The following is a 19730-nucleotide window of genomic DNA, read 5'->3' on the forward strand; positions in this document are numbered from 1 at the left end:
TAATCTGCTTGCCTCAGTCTGGCACAACCAAACAGATCTAATCGAAAGAGGGAGGATAAACATCTTAGTTTGTGAAATTGAGAAACAATGGAGGTTTGCCAAAGTGATGTGCAAACTCAACGGACAAACTCAGGGGTGAATAAAGCAAACTTGCAAGGAAATTGTCACATACAATGATAATATGAAACCCATTTTGAAACCCTATGACCATGTTATGACCATGTTTTTCAGTCACAGAAGTACCATGGTGGTAAAGGCCATGTGTTTAAAATTGATCAATAAAATTGAAAAGAGAAGTATCCAGAGACTGTCTTTAACTTCTTTCTTTTATTGTATCAAGACAATTTATTGTGTAGCTATTTTTCTTTTTGCCTAGTAATTAAATGTGAATGCAGTTAAATCATTTATCGAGGCTGTGAATGCAAAGAGCTCATTCTGGCTTGGGAAGACATTTATTTCTTATTCTAAGCTCAGAAATTATAGATAGTATTTGAAGCTACAAGGTTTTCTTTGCTTTAGCTTATGCATTAGTCTAGGAGATGAAAAGATTCATGATGTGGGTATTGCAATGATGCAGTTTAATTATTCATCACAACCATTTGATATTTTACATTTATATTGTATATAAATACACAATTCATGTACAAAAGTTGAGTCATGATTTTAAAACCATTTTGAAGTTTAATTAAGGCTTTGAAACAATCTTCCTTTCAATTCAAAAGGTATTACAAAACTTTGAAGAAAAATATATTTTCTTTGAACATTTACAATGGGGACAATATGATGCCTTTCAGGTTGATTCTGCTCTGAGAAACCTTTGCTGGGAGTGTTCATAGCTTTCCCTATGGAGTGCTGCTGAGGTTGCTGGTGTAGTTCATGATATCACACACATGATACCACACACCTGAAGAAGGCTCCACGGCCGAAACGTTGTGTTCAATTTCTTCTTTTTTTCAGCATGGAATAAACCTATTACTTGTTCCTTTGCAGCCTACGCATGCTGACGCAGCTACCCACCTGAACATGATATCATGTGTTTGTCGAGTGAATTTACTGGCACTGTAACAGTAAATTGCATAAGTGTTTTATTGGCTATTAGTAATCAAACTATAGAATCTCTGCACACAGATTCAAAGTAAACAATTTACAATTTTACTGATACAAAAAGGAGTGTATATTAAACCAACAAATGTAACAGTATACATTAAACAATCTGCCTAAAAATAACATGACTGATTGCTCACTTGAGGGTGACTAAGAAATGAGCTTACTGGTTCAGGGTTAAGCACTGATTGTAACATGTATTATAGTTTGTCTTGTACTTTAATCAGTCCCAATTTAACTGTAGCGGCAATGCTTGTTAATAAGACAGAATTAAGTGTTGCTGTGCTTTCCCAAATGAGGCCCCATCTCTCTCTTCATCTCTGTGGTGCAGCCACAGAGAAGCTATTCATGCAGGCTGATTTAAAGATGTTTCTTTTGATAAGGGACAGCTCCCAAATGGGGATGCACTTAGCTAAGCCTGGGTATCATGATCAATGGTCATCCATTGGCGCCTATCTGTCTAGGGAGTGCAAGATGGACATCTGGACTGCATTTCTAAGTGTCAGGAGTAAGTGACTCATATCTCACCTTGATCAACCAATCAGGGACTGGTAGGGCTGAGTAACCCACGTGGGTCTCTGATGCCCATGAAACTTTCAGCCAATGAACGAGCTGAAGTTCCTCCAGGTAAAAACAGGCAACACAGAGGGCCAGAGCAGAAATTCCAGTAGGAGCATTTCTAAGGAGAATTCCAGGGGTGCGAGACTATTTCTAAAGAATTCCAGGGCAGGACAGCTCAGGAGCAGAACAGTTCCCAAGGGCAGGACATTCTCGCAGCGCGCCTCCTGAACATCCTGAGACTCAGCCCGGACAACCACGGAACAGCCAGTGTGTCCGAGTGCCAGAACTTTCCTCTGTTCTAAGAGTCTAGAGCAGAGGTTGCCAGAGAATAACCAGAGGATCCACCCGAGGTTAGCATCAGCAGCAAGCCTCTTGAACAGGTCGGAACTGTGGACAGCTGAATCACTATTCGGAACTAGGGCTTTATCAGGAACGAACCGGTCCTCTTCCTGACCTGCTGGGACCAACAGTCATTTTTTCTCCTGTGCACAAACTTTGCTAGTTAAAGCCAACACTAACTAGCTGGTCAGTGAGCATCAGCAGCGCATCGTCGCAAGCCGCACAGCACAGCCTGGCACGGAGCCAGAGAGCGTGGATTGGACAGCAACAAGCCTACAACTGCTTCTTTGTGCCCGCAGGAGATCTGAATCCCCAAAGATTGGATAAGTATTCAACTTCACTGCATTACAGCTCGAGAATTCAATTGTTATCCCAACCAGTTGATATCAATTTAATTCCTAAGAGTTATGTACTTGTTTTGAGTATCTAATGTAGAAGTTATAACCAAGTTCATTTATGAAATGGTCTAAATGAATGATATACTGAATGTATGTCCTCTTGATATATGTAACTCTTCGTGACTGATTGAATATATACCTTTTGTATTCTGATAACCCTCTCGATAAGATCTGTTAGGTTTATATGCATATTTTATGTATTAATAAATGTATTCTTGTGTATTAGTACCTTTGTGTGTGCGTTGTTTGAGTTATACCACGAAGTTGGATTCTAAAGCCATTAAAAGAATCATTTTGTGATTTATGGCTACAATTAATAATTGTCCCCGTAAATGCCCAAACCCTACAGAACTGGTGCCTCGTGAGAGCACACTACATAACTATTCAACATTTAGATATTCAAAGACAACTAAATGCTTTTATTAATGTTAATTAAATGAAATCAAAACATGTTTAGCAGGTTCCTGAGATCTGAATTATACTCCGCTTATTATATAACCGCTGTTCCTGCTGGTTTATGGATTTGTAATTCCCACACAGGAAGAGAAAAACAGCTGACTGATTCCTCGGAGTGATTTCCAATCTCTTCTGCTGGCTCCATGCTATGAGTCACGCTTGTGTCTTGGGAAAAGTGGGAGAGGAAACACTGAAGCTTTTCATTTACAGTTCTCCAGAAAGGACCTCCTCATTAGTGTTTTGCTGACATGGATTGTTAGAGTTTGTGCACAAGTTTGACTCTGGTCCAAGTGAGTCATTTGGGTGGGAAGACATTCAGTTTGCTCTCACAGTGTCACAGTGAGAGTTTTGTATGGGCTCCCTCTGAATCTGGCATATTGGAAAAAGATTTAGTCTTAGGAGTCAGACAACAACAATTACAGTTATGTGATTTTGTGGTCAGATTGTAAAGAGTTCAATTGAAAGAGTGGAGTCAAGAAAGTGAGCTATACAGTAAGATTTAAACTTGGAAATTACAGCTAGGGATTGGTTGCGATGTCATCAGATGCAGAGTGTTTCCTCACACAGAGTGGACCATGACCTGCAGCTAAGATCATCACCCATATGTAGTGATAATTTATCTGTATCTGTAGACACAGAAATGAATGAGGGCTGTCCTGGCTCATGTCACAGTTCTAGGATGTGAGTGGAGTGTCCAGAAAAGCGCTATATAAGTGTAAGCAATTATTAATTATTATAATTATTATCACAAAGGTAATTTTCCCCTGCATTCTTTCAGGCTTGAAACAGAAGGGCTGCTCTGTACCAGGATAGGATCCAGTCAAGAGATACCATAGAGATATGAATAAAAATTAAACATTTATTATTAATTATAGCAGCAATTACTTCTTTAGTCTTTTAATAAGCATTGCTGGTCTACATGATAGTTATGGTATCTGCTATCATGATCTCATCAGATACCACAGAATGTGTCCCACTCCAACAGGCTGAAGCAACATGTATTGAACAGAGAAAACTACAAGGTGACCTGATGCAAGTATTTAAAAACCCTAAAAACATTCTGTGACTGGAGACTCCATTTCCAGATCCTCTGCCACTCATGAGGTATTCACACGTACACAAAAATACGCAAATAATTCAATGTCTAAACAAAGGCGATAAAACTGGTTTCAAACACAAATATAAACTAGTCTGGAATCCCAGACTGAAGAGCAAGTTGGCTTATGAGAAAATTGTATATGGCCAATAAAGTGATCTCTCTAAATGAACTAAATGTCTATGGCTAAATTGGTGTTTAACTTATGTGTTTCTAATAAAGACCTTGTTTTGTTTTCTCACTGGCAAAATAAAGGACCCAAACCATGAAAACTTAGTAGTGCCTGTTCCAGGGCTGCAGATTGTGTGGATCGATATGTAAGAAGATACCATTATGAGGGGGTTGTATTTTAAAAATATATTTATGTACATAGAAGGATAAATTTAATTTTACTTTTGTTAATAATATGTTGATTTTTAAATTGTTAATTTATCGGACAAGGGTTTATATCAAATTTTGATCATTTTTTTTTATAATTCCTTTTTGTTTTGTAGTGGAATCTTCTGGGGTGGGAGTTTTACCTAGAAAAGGAGCTCCTCAAGACAGGATGAAGCTTGTAGTAGTGTAGACAAGGACATTATTGCTGAATGCCATCTGAACTTCTAAACTATTGAAGGACGAGACTGTGACACACTGACAAAGACAACCCAATGGACTTCTTCAGAATGAGCACATAAACATGAATTAGAGTACAAAAAACTGGAAACTAGTTTAACTGGAAACTGGAAAGTTTAATACTGAGAACAAGGGTCATCACCCTCTTTATGTCACTATGGATGTTTAAGAATACCTGGTTGGATCCTATGTGGTGCTGAAACAGTAAGCTGAATGTGTAAGGCGCCCAAATCCCAAGGGCGAAAGGCAGAAGACGAGGTCCAGGTCGGGTATCCGTGGTGTCAGGTCGAGAGTATCCAAATCCAAAAAACACTAGACGGAGACGAAGTCGAGGTCAGAGAAAGAATGGGGTCGGGTATCCAGAAGTCAGGTTGAAAAAGAACGTGCACAAGAGAAAGCCAAAAGTAGATCTCAACAGTGAGCGGGAACTGAGAGGATTCAGAGGGTATAAACAGGGAAAAGCGTGAGAAGTGATAATAGATTAATTAGCGCGCAGGTGTTGACGGCGAGAGGTGCACGTAGGAATGGGGGTTGTGACACTTTACTCAAAGGCTTGTGGTAGATGGAAAAAATTCAGTCATATTTACAGAAAAAAAGTAGATTCCTATTTCATTTTAACTTACATGATGTAGAGATATAAACTGTAGTGTACCATTTTTATTGTCAGTATACTCATAAAAAGTGTAAAGCAAAAAAATCTAACACATAATACAATGCAACAAGTAGAGACCCCTAATCTTAATCCCTACACTTCCTACATCCCCACACAAATTAAAAAGGACACCAAAAGATTTAGAGAAAGGAAAATGACTCCAACAGAAGCTTTGTGATTTCCATTGCAGACACCCAGGAGTGATGCGTCTGCTCCAGTCCCGTACTTCAGAATATTGCCAGTGCAGGGCTCTCATCATCTTGACTCCTGTTGGACCTGCAATTTAAATTCTTTTGTGCAAGATTTCAGTCAGGAATCATCATTCAATAAAGTAGCTTCTGCAAATGGGATATTTATTTTAAAATAGTATTGGTAATGGAGAGCAATTTTTTCTTTGAAACGAATGAACCTCTGAATATTCCCAAACGTGCCTGAAAAAATTCCAAAGAACTGAGAGTATACCACACATTGAGGAGAATCAGGCATATTAGAAATCTTTTATGAACGGGAACTACATCTTATTAATGAATTTACTGTGGCAACAATGTATGTATTTTCAGAGGATTTCTTATATTATTTCTGTAAACTGTAGAGAGGGACATTTTTTCTAGATTTCCAGAAGATACCTTTAAAGTTCAAGTAAGGAAGAACTACACAAAGTATATTCCAGAACTGTAGTCTCAGATAGTTTCCCAACACAGCTAGTGTGGCAAGAACTCTGAAATGTACAGGTCAGGCCTAATGCAGCACCTAGGGGTCAACAATATAAAGCTCCTCCTGGGAAGCACAGATGTTTGTTAAATGGTGACTTTGCATCTTAAAACAAAACTCTAAAACACAACATCATTTTTTAAAAAAAGGAGAAGAGCATATACTGCCAGCTGTAAAGAACTTAAAACTGTACCATGGACTTTTCAATGCAGCCAAATTAAGTGTTGAGGGGCTACAGTATGAGCAAGTGAAATCCTATGTACACCCTACCTTTTTAATCAATTCTAATATACTGTACATGCTTACTGCAGAACATAATCCTTTATAGACTGAAGAATGAATAAATGTCTAACACTGATGCTTCAAAAGTAACCTTTGGAAACTGCTAAAGCTTTTTTTTTACAGTTCTTGGATGATTGGCATTCTGAGTATGAGTACCAGATCTTCAGTACAAAAAGAGGCGTACTTGCTATTTTACCCAGAGAGACCCTCATAGACAGACTTGAAGAAAGAGATCAAGAGTAATGAACTGATGTGTTACAGTATATGCTTTCGTTAAGCTCTTTAAACACAAAGTAATAAAATATAAATACTGTAGAAGACTTTTTCAAAATAATGCACAAAATGTACAAATAAAAATTCTTTAAATAGGGCAGAGCACTCCTCAGCACTACTCTTACAATTTACTACTTTCTGAGCTACTAACTCCCACTACAATGTTTACCAAATTCTGATCCAATTAACCTACCAGTATGTCTTAGAACTGTGGGAGGAAACTTGTGTGAAAACAGGCAGGACATACAGCATTAAAGCCAAAGAACTAAGCAAGCTATCTCTTCGAATTCGTCAGATCCTTTCCCCAGTTATTAGAATTTAAATGAACAACTGAAAACAATACAGATCTACTCTAATTATATATACTGTACAGTGTATAAATTAAGCATCTCATAAGACTACAGAGGTCTGCTATAACATGTGACTAAGGTGGCCTCCAAGAGTCAACTGAGTGAAAGTTTCAGAGTTTCAACATTTCAATATTTTTCTCTGTGTGTTGGTTAGACATACAGGTTGCAATATCAATGGAGACACTTTTCTCTAAGATTTAATAAAATTGACGTAAAATAACGTTTGGCTAAAACAAATGTTGGGGCATAAATAACCCATCTCTGCAATCAGCCAATGAAGTGGCTTTTGAGTGAAGGCTATAAATAATATTTAGAAACTTTCTGTCCCATTTAAGAAACACTTACACACAGTTTAAGATGTAGATATATTTGTGTCTAAATTATGCAAATGCTGTTTAAGGCAATCTGTTCTAGTTCTTTTATGTTACTAGGACACAGTTCAAACTCCACTGGAGGGTTCCAGTGGTGTTTAATTAGCCAGGAATGTGGACTTTATTTTAATACTACTCTACAACTGACCAGTCTACCTGTATATCAGATCACTTGCTTGGTATGTCAAATGGGTTGCAATGTGTAAAAAGGAGTTGTGAATCTGCATCAGAAGCCATACATAAAATAGTTGATCTTTCATTTTGTAATAATACAGCATTAATGTATTGTTAAGGGTGGGACTGTTTGTTTCCTTCTGGCTGGATGTGTTTCGAACACTTGTATTGTGCTATACCATAGACAAATGAATTATAGATAGCATAGATATATGCTGAAGTGTCAAAATGTAAAATGTCCACATGGCATAAACATGTACTGTAGCACCCTGGATGTTACAATGCACAAATATGATGTAAACATCCTAAATTAGGGCAGAAAATTGAAAAGGTGTTGTAAGCACGTAAGAAAGTTAGAAACGAAGAAAAACTCTTCCCCACGCATGCACCTACAGTCAGAACCCAGATTCAAAATCCGAATCAGGTACCTCAAAGCATCCACGCAGCACAGCCAGGTGTCTTTTAGCCTCCAGTAAGTCTGACCCTTCTTTGAGAGATAAACTTGAGTGTAGCATTGGACTGCAGAAAGCCTGGACTCTGGATCTCATAGTCTTTTTTAAACAAGTTGTAAATTGTAGTTTATGTGTTGATTTGTAATTAAGTGTTTGTTAATTAATATTTGTTTTGTCTTTTATGTTTGTGCTTCCCCATTGCTCCACCATCTACCGTATTGGGGAAGAAAACGTGTGATCTGTAAGATCAGTTATATTATATACTCCTGCCTATAGAGGGCGAGTTATCTGTTATTTTAAATAAGGATGGAAGGGTTGCAAAAAGAGAGTAAAAGTTAATCTGAAAGTGATGAATAGTCAGCCTTGCAAGTCTCTGACCAAATGAACCATTGAAAGATCAAATATGGAGTGCCTACTCATGCCAGTGATGCACAGTTTGAGTGACACCTGCTGATAAGAAGCAACCTGGATGTTTTCTGGACAGTCACCCTACATTCAAGACAAAGACCCTCAGGTGACACAACACAAAAAAGTGCTGAACAGCCACATCAAGAACAGACCTATCACAAGACCCCATCCAATACTGTAAACAGTAAAACTACTCAGTCAGCATTATAGCTAAACAGACATTCAGGTGACAGAGATTTGCAGTATTCAGTCAAAGTCAGAAAGCAAAATCTGAACCAAATGGGTCTTGAAGATGAGAAGGAATTTAGATAATACGGCATTTCAAGGGAAATTTTGTGTGCAGCTTCCACTTCAATATTACATTTTATTTTCATGCGTGATTCGCCTACAGTAAGTAAAAGTGGTTATTGTACCTTCACTGGAAACAGGTTCTTTAAGGGCTGCTTGTACTAACCCTGTGTGTTGTAGACAGAACCAGTAATAAAGGAATTATCACATTTAAAAGAAATAAACCACCAGAGATAAGTGAATAAGCAGCAAAATGCATATTTCATTTTGCGGTAAAATATAATCATGTTAAGATTGTTACAGTACATATCAGGAATTACTAGAGGTTATGAATGAGTTTTACGCTAATAATATTACTGCCAAATAAGAAGCTTAGAATCTCTGGTAATTTCTGATTTGTAATGGCATTATTGCCTGATTAGGCATTGCTGTGCATCTCAGTGGTAAAATAATATTGCTTTTAACATGATGCCATGACTGGCATTTCCTTGTCAGGGGATCAATTTTGCATATCTAAGCTCAAGCATAACAGCAGGTGTTCTGTACGTTGCATTCTTTGTTGTTTTTTCATTGTAGAACACTTGGTAGATATTTGTAAAGTAAAGTTTCAATTAAAAACAGTTTTAAAAAATCATTATACAACATGCCCTGCTGTATCAATCAGCTGAGAGAAATAAACACAGGCTGCATACGCAGGCATGTGCACCATTGGAGCTGCTGTGCAGCAATTAAAATAAGCTCATTAAATAATCAAATGAGCTCAGCAGGCTCACATTTATCAGCCTTGGAAAAAAATAATTATCTCAGCATGAATTTGGAGAATTGTAAAAAAAATTGAACTTATCAAATCCCTTTTTGTCATTAGCAGACCATTGTACAAGCCGTGGCATAACAAACTCTTTAAGGCTGGGAAAAGATAGGGCTTTTTACAGTGCAGAGACTGGCTTTCTGCATAGGCCATTTATGTCTGATAGGACAAGTTAGTGATGGGGAACATGATTAAGAATAAAAGGGATGAAAGGGAGCTGGGAAAGCAGCGCAGGCATGCATTTGTCTGGGAGCATGGTTATCTGAATTGCATTAAATCAAGGAAATAAGCTAAACTGAGATAGCGAAGGAGAGAATAATCTTCCACAACCTGCTCCATCTGAAAGGAAAACAGTAAAACAAATGGGAAATGACTACACACAGACTATAGAATTGAGCACAGCATCTCAGTTCTCACTGTAATCTGGAGTTATGCTGTCCGTCAAACTGACTTTCATCACATTTGGCAGCAGCCCCTCATGCGTCCTTGCTTTAAAGGTTTGAACTGCACTTTGAGAGAGGGGTACAGCCACACTTCGATGCATTCCAGTTAACCTAACAGTCCACAGCTGTAAAAAATGAAAAGCTCAGACCCATGAGAGGAAGGAGGTGCCTAAACCTTCTGTGGGTTTGTTTTTCAAAGCACAGAATTAACCTCTGCCTGTTCCTAACTAGGACTGGGAATGACATGTACAGTAACATTATTGCAAAAACCTGATCAGAATCTAAAATAAATATCAAATTTGGGCACTTAAATAGTGTAGAGTAGTGGCAGCAGCAGTAGGGCTCTGAATTCCAAAGTAGAAATCTGTGAATTCACTTGTTACTTTGGAAGATATTGCTGTTGTATCCTAGAGGATGTTTTGACACTTGATGAGTCCTGATGAGTTTCCAGCTGAGTAGGAGCATTGCATTGCTGGTGGCACAAGTACGGCCACTACTTCTTTCACTACTATGATAAGACTTAGTTTGTATATATGAACTAAAATGCTTTAAAATGTGACCTATTTCACAAATAAAATTAAGAAAATGTACAATGCTAAAAATCAAATCAGATACAGAAGATAACACAATTATAAAAATATTAGAAGCTCCCAGTGTGTCTGAGTGCAGACAAACAGTGAGAACACAGTATTAAATCAGAATCAGCTGAGCAAATGTTCTGTACGGTGGAGTTAACAGATAACATATCAGTTACTGGGTATGCAGTGCACACTCCATACTAGGGAGCCAAGCATTATGGAGCCTTCAACATAAACACAAGCATTTTTAAATCAGCTTGAAACGTGACTGGAAGCCAGTGCAGGGACTCCGAGACAAGAGTGATGTGATCACGAGTAACCTACTTGTACTGTAGTTCACAACCTGACTTGAATCTTATTAAGAACCTATGGGATGTGATCACTGCTGTCTAGAAGTGATTCTCAGAGCTTGAGCGAGCAAGTGTGCTAAGAAACCTGGGCTAAAATTGCACCAAGGCAGTATACAGTTTATATTTAGAGATTTACCCAAAAAGACTTGTGACTATAAGTGGTACGAAAAGTACTTCCACCAAATATTGAGTTAATGAGACCAAAGTTTTATTAAATCAAAATGTATTTGTTTCTCTTTAGTTTTTGCTGACATTAACTTTCTCCCCTTTAGAAATCATTAGTTTGAGCTTTCAAGTTCTGAATTAAATATTAAGTTTAAAAATAATTTCTGAATTTCACAAATGGGACACCAGAGAAAGGCTAGGGATATTTGTGCAAGACACTGTACTGTATGTGCACCCACCGTATATAGTTTTGTTCACTCTTCTTATACACATGTGAAAGTGTGCAGTGACAAAGAGAAACTTACTAGAGAAAGGGTATGTTAGTGCAGCTGAGGATGTCTGAGTAGTAGTCAGCCAGTTAATGTAAACTGGCAGGTGACATGGAGATCAACTAAGAAACCAACGCACCCTCCTTTTTAGTAACTGCCTTTTCAAAATCACCTCTTCACACACCAAATTGAATCTTCTCCAACCAAAAAATCCTCAAATCACAAATCACCCAGGATTCTGCAAACTGAAAGTAGCCTTATACTGTATGCCCATTGTTGCAATAGAGGCTGAGATCTCCAATTATTTGTGCAGTTTTTTTCCCCAACCCATTCAGTAGACAGTAGAAGGTGTTTTGTGGAAACTGGCACTGTGGGACACAATGTGATAAATGATGGAATGCTCTGACAAGTGCACAAGCTGGTGGAAAAATCACCAGTGCAGAAAAACAATGATTATTGAACTAATTCAGCCGAGGAGAGAAAGTGCCTGCTTGAGGATACCAGGGTTAGTTTTGATGTATGCATGATAAGCCTCGGAGGACCAACGGCCGAGTTGCTTGATGAGATACTCGGGGATGCCTTGGCGAGCGGCAGAGGATGCGGCCCCTGATCTGAAGGAGTGCCCGGAGAATTATTCAGGGGGGTATCCGGCGGTTAGAAGGACGTCGTGGAGGTGAGAGAGGAACCAGTCGCGGGTCACGATACAGCCCTTCTCGTTTACGAACAGAGGGTCAGTAGGCAAAGCTCCGGCAGCGGTGCGAAGATGTGCGTAATGGGATAGAGGCTCGTTTGATCTTACGTATGAACAGAGTTTGAAATATTAGATGAGAGTGCGGTCAGTGTATCAGAAGATAAGATGGAGATGTCAGATAAGCAGGGTTGAGAAGAAGGATCGAAGGATGTGGAAGCAGCGGTAATTTTGGAGCATCTTAGGAAGTCGAAGAAGGCTAAAAGGAATAAAGATTCAAGAGTGCGGTCTACCCAGGGTGAGTGGTAACCCGACCTGAGAAAGTAGATGCAGGATTCAGGGATGTCTGAGGTAAGTGGTGTGCGTTGGTTCGGAAGTGGTTTTTCAAGCCACTGAAAGCCTTTAAGAAGGAGAGTAATTTGAGGGTGGATAAGGGATGGACAGGTCGTGCCGAAAAGGAGTTTATGGAAGAAGTGGATGCTGCACAGGTATACTTTGGTGGTGGATGCTCGTACCTTGAGTGAGTTTCTACAATAGCAAACAAAGGATGTTACGGTGAGAATATCGAAAGAAGGGAATTTTATGTTGGCGGAGAGGTGGAAGGATTGGAAGCCCTTCCAGGCAGTCCAGTAAGAATTGAGAGTTCGAGGGGCAATCCCTGAGAGGATAGTTTGCCGGGCCAGCCGGAGATAGTGATGGTAAGGATGATTCAGAGGAACGTGAGTTCCGAATAGGGAGGTATTGTGCACTGATTCTGTCTTGCATCTGGTGCCAAGTTCCTGAATTTCTAAAATTAAAAGCGAGAGAGAGAGTCAGCTATCTCACTAAGGTGACCTGGAATGTGAGCTGCTACAGGATGAATTGATGCGTGAGAGAAATCCATTTAAGGTGGCGGAGAAATTTCATGATAGATTGGGATGAAGACCTTCCTTTGTTGATTATATGAACTACTGCATAGTTGTCTGAATGGATGAGGACGGATTTTTGTTTCCAATTGTGGCCCCAAAGAGAAGCGGCAACGACAATTGGAAATATTTTGAACATAGCCGATGACTGGTCGGCGAGAGGGATTTAAGAGAATTCAGGAGGCCAAGGGGCCGCAAACCATTGGCCTTTGTAATAGCCTCCGAAACCGACTGAGGGGGCTGCGTCTGTGAAAAGCTGGATATCCTCGGTGTCAGAGAGGAGGTCATCGTAGAAGAGAGATATGCCATTCCAGTTGGCCAAGAAGAGCTGCCAAAGCCTGAGCTCGGATTTGCAGTCGGCTGAAAGGCTTACGTGGTGGTAAAGAGAGGGCACGGAAGAGGCGAGGTTGAGAAGGTAGGAGATGAATGACCGTCCTTGAGGAATGATACGCATGACGTAATTGAGGTGGCCGAGTAGAGAGAGAAGTTCCCTCTTTGTGCAAAATTTGGTGGAAGAATAGGTAGAGATATACATCTGGATCCTGTTGATCTTGTCGCGAGGCAGGGAGGTGGAGAAATTGATGGAATTGAGGGTGATCCCGAGGAATTGGATTGTATGAGAGGGGCCGGTTGTTTTGTCCGTGGCGAGAGGTACCCCTAGTTTCCTAAAAATGGAAATAAGTGTGGAGGAGGCTCTTGCAGGTGGGGCATGAGGAAAGTCTGTAGTAAGGAAATCGTCAAGAAGGTGGATGAGAAAAGGAAGCTTATAGTTATTCAAGAGGATCCAGCAGAGAGCTAAGGTATCGAAAATTTTTGGGCTACTCCTACAGTACGTCTGAAGGTAAGGCGGACTGTGAAGAAGAACTTGTTCCGCCAATGAACTCCGAAGATGTGCCGGAAGTCTGGGTCAAGAGTCATGACTAAAGGCACTGGAGACGTCTGCCTTAGCGAGCCAGGCACCCGGACCTCCAATTTTGATGAGAGAAATGGCGTGGTCAATTGTGGCATAGTGGAGGGAGAAGTCTGAGCTGGGAATAAGGCTGTTGAGACTTGGCACGCGGGAGTTATGAGAGCCTGACAAGTCGATTATAAGGTGTTTTTTACCGGAACACTTACGGACCGCTATACCGATGGAATTAATGCGGTATGCAGGGAAAGGGGGAGAGTCAAGTGGGCCGATCATGAAACCGTTCTCGACTTCGGATGCTAGCAAGGAATCAACGGACTGGGAATCGGTGGTGGCAGATTGCAAATTTTTGCAAAAGACAGAGGAAGAAGGAAGTGTGCACAGGCCTGGTGAGAATCCAAAGAAAAGGCCGGGGAGCAGGGAGCAGGGGGAAGAGGAGTGGACGAGAGGGGGAGTAGAGTCTCCTGCGCTGCAGAAAAGGTCTTCATCGGAGAAGTGGATTTGCACAGGAGCACGGATTCGAGCTAGGCGAAAACGAACCATGCAGAAAACAAATGAGGAAGAAGAGAGGGTGATGTTTGATATATATATGGTGACCGGTTGCTTACCTCCTGAACTTTCATTAAAAACTCCATTAAGATAAGATACTGTAAGATCACTTTATTAGCCATATACAATTTCTTGCATTAGGAATTTGTCTTTTTGCATACGCAAACTTGCTCTCCATGAGACATACAGGCACACAGACAGGGAGAGAGAAGCTTAACTCACCTCTTTCATGAAAAGTAATGCACATCTTCTGTATTAATGGCTACTTGGGCAATGCCCTGTTACTCTTTTCCCTAAGGGCTGCAGATGGTGGACTTTACAATAATCTGGAATAAACTGAACACTGATCATATACTGCACATTGTCATTTGGAGAGGACGTTGAAAGTATGATAATGGGCATAAGGTTGCCTTTTTTAATTGCTCTGATTTTCGTTATACATACATTTACTGATACGTACTAAACCAGTTTTTGGTAGTTTAGTCAAACCCATTTCTAAGGAGAACAACAACCCCAACATAAGGAAGGGGCTTTCAGAACTCACCCCCTTGAGGAAGTTACAGCAAGGGAAATGAAGTGGGGCAGGAAGGGATATACTGTAAAAAATTAAACGCTCGAGTAACTCAGATAAAAGTGTGGTCTTTATATGTACTGTGGTGGAACTGGGCAAGGTTACAGTAAGTTCTCCTTAAAACTCCATGAATTGCTCAAATTCTAATTGCTCTAAGTCTTTAGAAACTGGACCTGCACAGGACCTACTCTCTCACAATCAGACTGTTGGAGCTTCACTTCACATGGCTCATTCTGTTGAAAATGGTCTTTGAATTAACTTGATGTAGTAACACTGTACATGCACCTGCCAATGTAATAAATGGAGCTTACAATGAAAGTTCAGGAGAGATGCCAATTTGTTTTATCTGCCCTAATTGAAATCATCCCTGACATCATTTACAAGTTCAAAATATTATAAATGCTATACAGTACATACTGTAAGTCTTTTATCCTTTGCTTTCATCTTTTGCATCATATAGATCTAAAAAATGGGCTGAACTGAGTACCTCCATGCCCAGGCCAGGCATCATTACCCTACATGAACAGCGACAGCTATTCAGCATTTCTGCTCATTTGTTCAAGCTGAATGTTTCTAGCAGATATGCTAATGCTAAGTCAGGAAATAAAAATCACAGAACCTATGTAAGGAGGCATTACCTATCTTCACTTGCAATGAATTAATGCAAACTTTTATCAGCCTACCTCAGAGTAATCAAAATGAGCAGACATCACTTGAATGATGGAAAATTACTTTAAGATATATTTGACTAATATCTCCTTCTGAATGAGGCTATCTCCTATTATTTATTAATGGGAATTAAACTCAAAACCACCTTACTTACATTTTGTCATAACATTAGAACTGATTTTAAGGAAATGTAAGTCTTTGCACATTTCATATTAAATAATTAAATGGTTGATAAATTATACTCTAAATACTGCAGCTGTACATGCATTAATTATGTACAGGACATTGCTGTTTCTTCAATAAAAAATCTTACACATTTTAATATTTTATGTTCTTCTTTGCACATTTTTTCATACCTTAGACAATATTCTTGCTGTGCTCAAATACTTTATTTTATAGTAGGGTGTTTCATATGTCAATGGACCAAAGGGAATGCTGGAATGCGTGTAAAATTGAGTTTAAAACATAGGGAAACCATTTAAGACAGTATATTGTTACAAATAAAGGTATTTTTGTCCATATGAACATTTAAAAGGGGGGCATTTGTACTGTTCTTGAAGGGAAGGTTATTGGCTTTGGTTGATTGTTCCAGACTCACACAACTCTCTTTGTAAAGAATTCACTTTTATTCACTTCAGTTTTAAATGCATTTCCCTGTTAACCATCAGTTTACTTTCTTTTTATGAAGAAAGAAATTCCAACTACTACTCTATCTTCTCGTTTGTTTCTAAAACTAATTTGCAGATCTTTTCCCTGCAATTGTCTCTGTTTCCCAGAACAACTCCTTTTAATATTGTGCAGTCAGGCCTTACAGAAATGAGTTGGGTTATTAAATCAAAATAATCATCTTTCATTTATTTATTGTTTTTTTTATTAAACACTTCCTTTGCAACTTACAGACAAGAACAGCACTTAATGTGATTTTCTCAACCAAGCTGTGATATATTTTTTTTATTAAATCAACTTTGTGCTGGAAACAGAATATCAGCACTGTTTTATTTTAATTAAAGGAGCATTTATAATGCATTGAAAGGCACAGAAAAGGGATCTTTTCACGAGCATGTCAGGTCCAGATTGAATTTGTTCAGCTTTCATTCACTCAGCTTGTGGAAAAGGAAGGAATGAGAGTCTAAGATAAATACAGAAGCAGAGGAAAATGCAACCGTTTCAAGAGAATCTGCTAGAAGCAGAAAACATATTTATTCCAAGAGTAAGTTAACCAAAAGCACTGGCCCAATGGTTTAATAAATTAAATATATAAAAAGAAAAAAAGTATTTGATAAAATATTCAAAATAATGCAAACCCAGACAAAAAAAGGGCATTAAAAAGGACAATTCTGAGAAATAGAAAGGAAAATTGCAATGGGGGCTACTTTTATGTAGTTTCAGCACCGAAATAACAATAAATCACTAAGTAAAATATCTGCAGGATAATATTAGGAAACATTTCGACAATGAAAGGGTAATGGCTGATGTAGTGAATGAATATTTCATTCAGGTGTTTACAAAGGAAGAAATCAATAACATGCCTCAGGCAGTGGAAGGACAAAGTTCTATATTAAATAATATTAGCATAGAATATGCAGAAAGGTTTCAGGCACTACAACTATTTAAGATAAACAAAAATGTCCAAGGCCTGATGGCATTTTACTTATTGTACGTATAAGGAAACAAGATTCATAGTCTGTTATCAAACCCTTTCCAGCAGTCTCTCAAGACAGGGCTACAACCCAGTGAATGGAAGATTGCTTATGGACTGTCCACTAAGTCCCCTCCATAAGAAACTGAAAAGACAAATGCTCAACTTTCAAAAAAGTCTGCCACGATTTCATTTTCTTTCAACACCATTAAATATTCCTCCACTAGAGTCATAACCACCATTGTGCTCTTATCCCCTGTTCATCTCTTTTCTTTTAGCCAGTCTCTCTGTCTCTCACTTTCTTCCCTGGGCTCGTCACCATCCCCACCTCTTCAACAGCCTATAGTGCTCTTCAATCTGAGTTTTCCAAAATCACCACCATGGACACCCTCCTACTCAAAGAAGTCAAGCACGAATTCACAACCAGTCCATTTCTCTATCACCCTGTTTGCTCAATATCGAATTAGCCCCCTTGGCAGAGCTAGCAGAAAATTCTCCGGAAAAAAGCATCTCTTCATCAGTCTCTCAGCTCTGCACAAATCCTTTACTCCATATGAAAGCTTAATCCCAGATTTCTCCCTGCACTCCATAGCAATAAGCCATGCTATCCACCTCACCAATCTACAGGCAGATTTTTTCACCTATAATAAAGTATAACAATAACTTCCAAACAAAGAAAAACACAATGTGTTTTATAATATTGTATAGCTTTTAAATGAGTTTTTGAAATAATTGTCATTATCATGTGTAAGGTACGAGACATTAAGTGATGTTTCTGTTCCATCACTTCTCATACTCGCTCTGACACCTACTCCCCACCTCGCAACCTTCTCTCTTCTAATTCTGCTCCCCTTACTGTCCTCCAAGCCTGTCTACGTTGTATGGGTGACAGGGCCTTCTCCTGTTATGCCCCCAACCTCTGGAACTCTCTCCCCAAGGATATCAGAGAGTCACCTTCTCTAAACTCCTTCAAATCCAGACTCAAAACCCTCTTCTTCAGAAAAGCCTTTACTTAACTGGTTCCATTCTTCACCCCTCTGCTTTTCTTTGTACCATCATCCACGGTCTCCTCTTTATATTGTAATTGTGTTTTATCTTGTGTATTCTTCTTATTTATTGTTGTTGTCATCCTGTAAAGCGCTTTGAGAAGCCACCTTTAAAAACGCTATGTAAAATAAAGTTTATTATTATTATGACAGTTTCCTCACTTTGCTTTATCATACGAATTGTAGATTTATGTACAGCAAATAATCTGTTGTCCCCCTGAATATTCTTGAATTTTATCTATACAACTGAACTCAAACTCAGTCTCTTATTTCTTAAGGAATGGAATAGCATCACTTTTGTTCTATCACGACCATCTTCTGTCCCCAGAAGACAGACAGAGCTCCTTCCTTTGGCTTTGAGGCATGCTTCAGAGGGAAATGGTTGACAGCTCTCTGGCTGCTTGGAAGTTCCCAGGGGTCAGCTATGGATGGCTCAGCTATTTATGAGCTGTACCCAGTGGTCCTAGTTGCAATTCTTCGGGGTCACACCTGGAGACAAAAATCCATCCTCATCTACTCCAAAAAAATATCTGTCATCCAAATAATCAAAAAAGTGTGCTCAAAATCTCCTCTCATCGCGAACTGCTGAGATGCCGAACATAGGTAGCCTTAACTAATCAAATGCATTGCTAATGCTGCCCATATTCCCAAATACACAAAGCAGTTCACGATCACTTTCATTTTAAGATCCAGATTAAAGACCTTTGGGGAACTTTGAGTGGACAAGAAGCTACTATACATCATGAGAGATATTTTCTGCCTCGAATTGAATTTCTTTAGTCTTGATGTGGTGAGATTGAGATGGGACTTGATACCATATATAAGATGCAAATTAAGATGAGATCACTTTATTAGCTCTATGCAATTTCTTGTATTAGGAATGTGTCTTTTCGCATACCCCAGCTTGCTCTCCATGAGACACACAGACAGGGAGAGAAGCTTAGGGTCAGAGTGCAGGGTCAGCCATTTATACGGCGCCCCTGGAGCAGTTGTGGTTAAGGGCTTTGCTCAGGGGCCCAACGGAGTAGGATTCCTCTGCTGGTCATGGGATTGGAACCGGCAACCTTCCAGCCACAGGCACAGATCCATAGCCACAGAGTCACCACACCACCACCAATTAAAGTGCACTGGATGAATTAGAACATGTGTAAATGATTTACAGGATTTCCTTTACCACATGGTTTTTTTATCATTTCCACTTGCTGTCATGTGGTATTGTTAATACTAAGGTTATGAAACAGGTGAACATCTCACAGGGACAAGATGCCATGTTCAACAATGAGATACTGCAGTTACTACTTTTAGAACAACTATCTTGTAGGCTTTGATTGATCTTACTTAGTCTTCTTTATCAATTTATGGCTGTAATGCTGGAGTTCCTTTGCCATATTCATTTTTCTCCATTCTATCACATTTCAAACACCCACTTGCTTTATTTTTACTGCATATATTATTTAAATGCCAATGGCCTAAGCGTGCCCCAGAAAATGTAACCTTTATAAAGTGAAAAAAATTAATTCAACATAAATAAAAAATGCATTCCTTCTCAGTTTTGAATTCTGCTAAGCTACTACTAATTGTCATCCTGTGCGCTGACATTGCAATGTGTCCTT

This window comes from Lepisosteus platostomus, chromosome 1, assembly GCF_059453375.1.
Source record: "Lepisosteus platostomus isolate fLepPlt1 chromosome 1, fLepPlt1.hap1, whole genome shotgun sequence".
In the NCBI taxonomy this organism is placed as follows: Eukaryota; Metazoa; Chordata; class Actinopteri; order Semionotiformes; family Lepisosteidae; genus Lepisosteus; species Lepisosteus platostomus.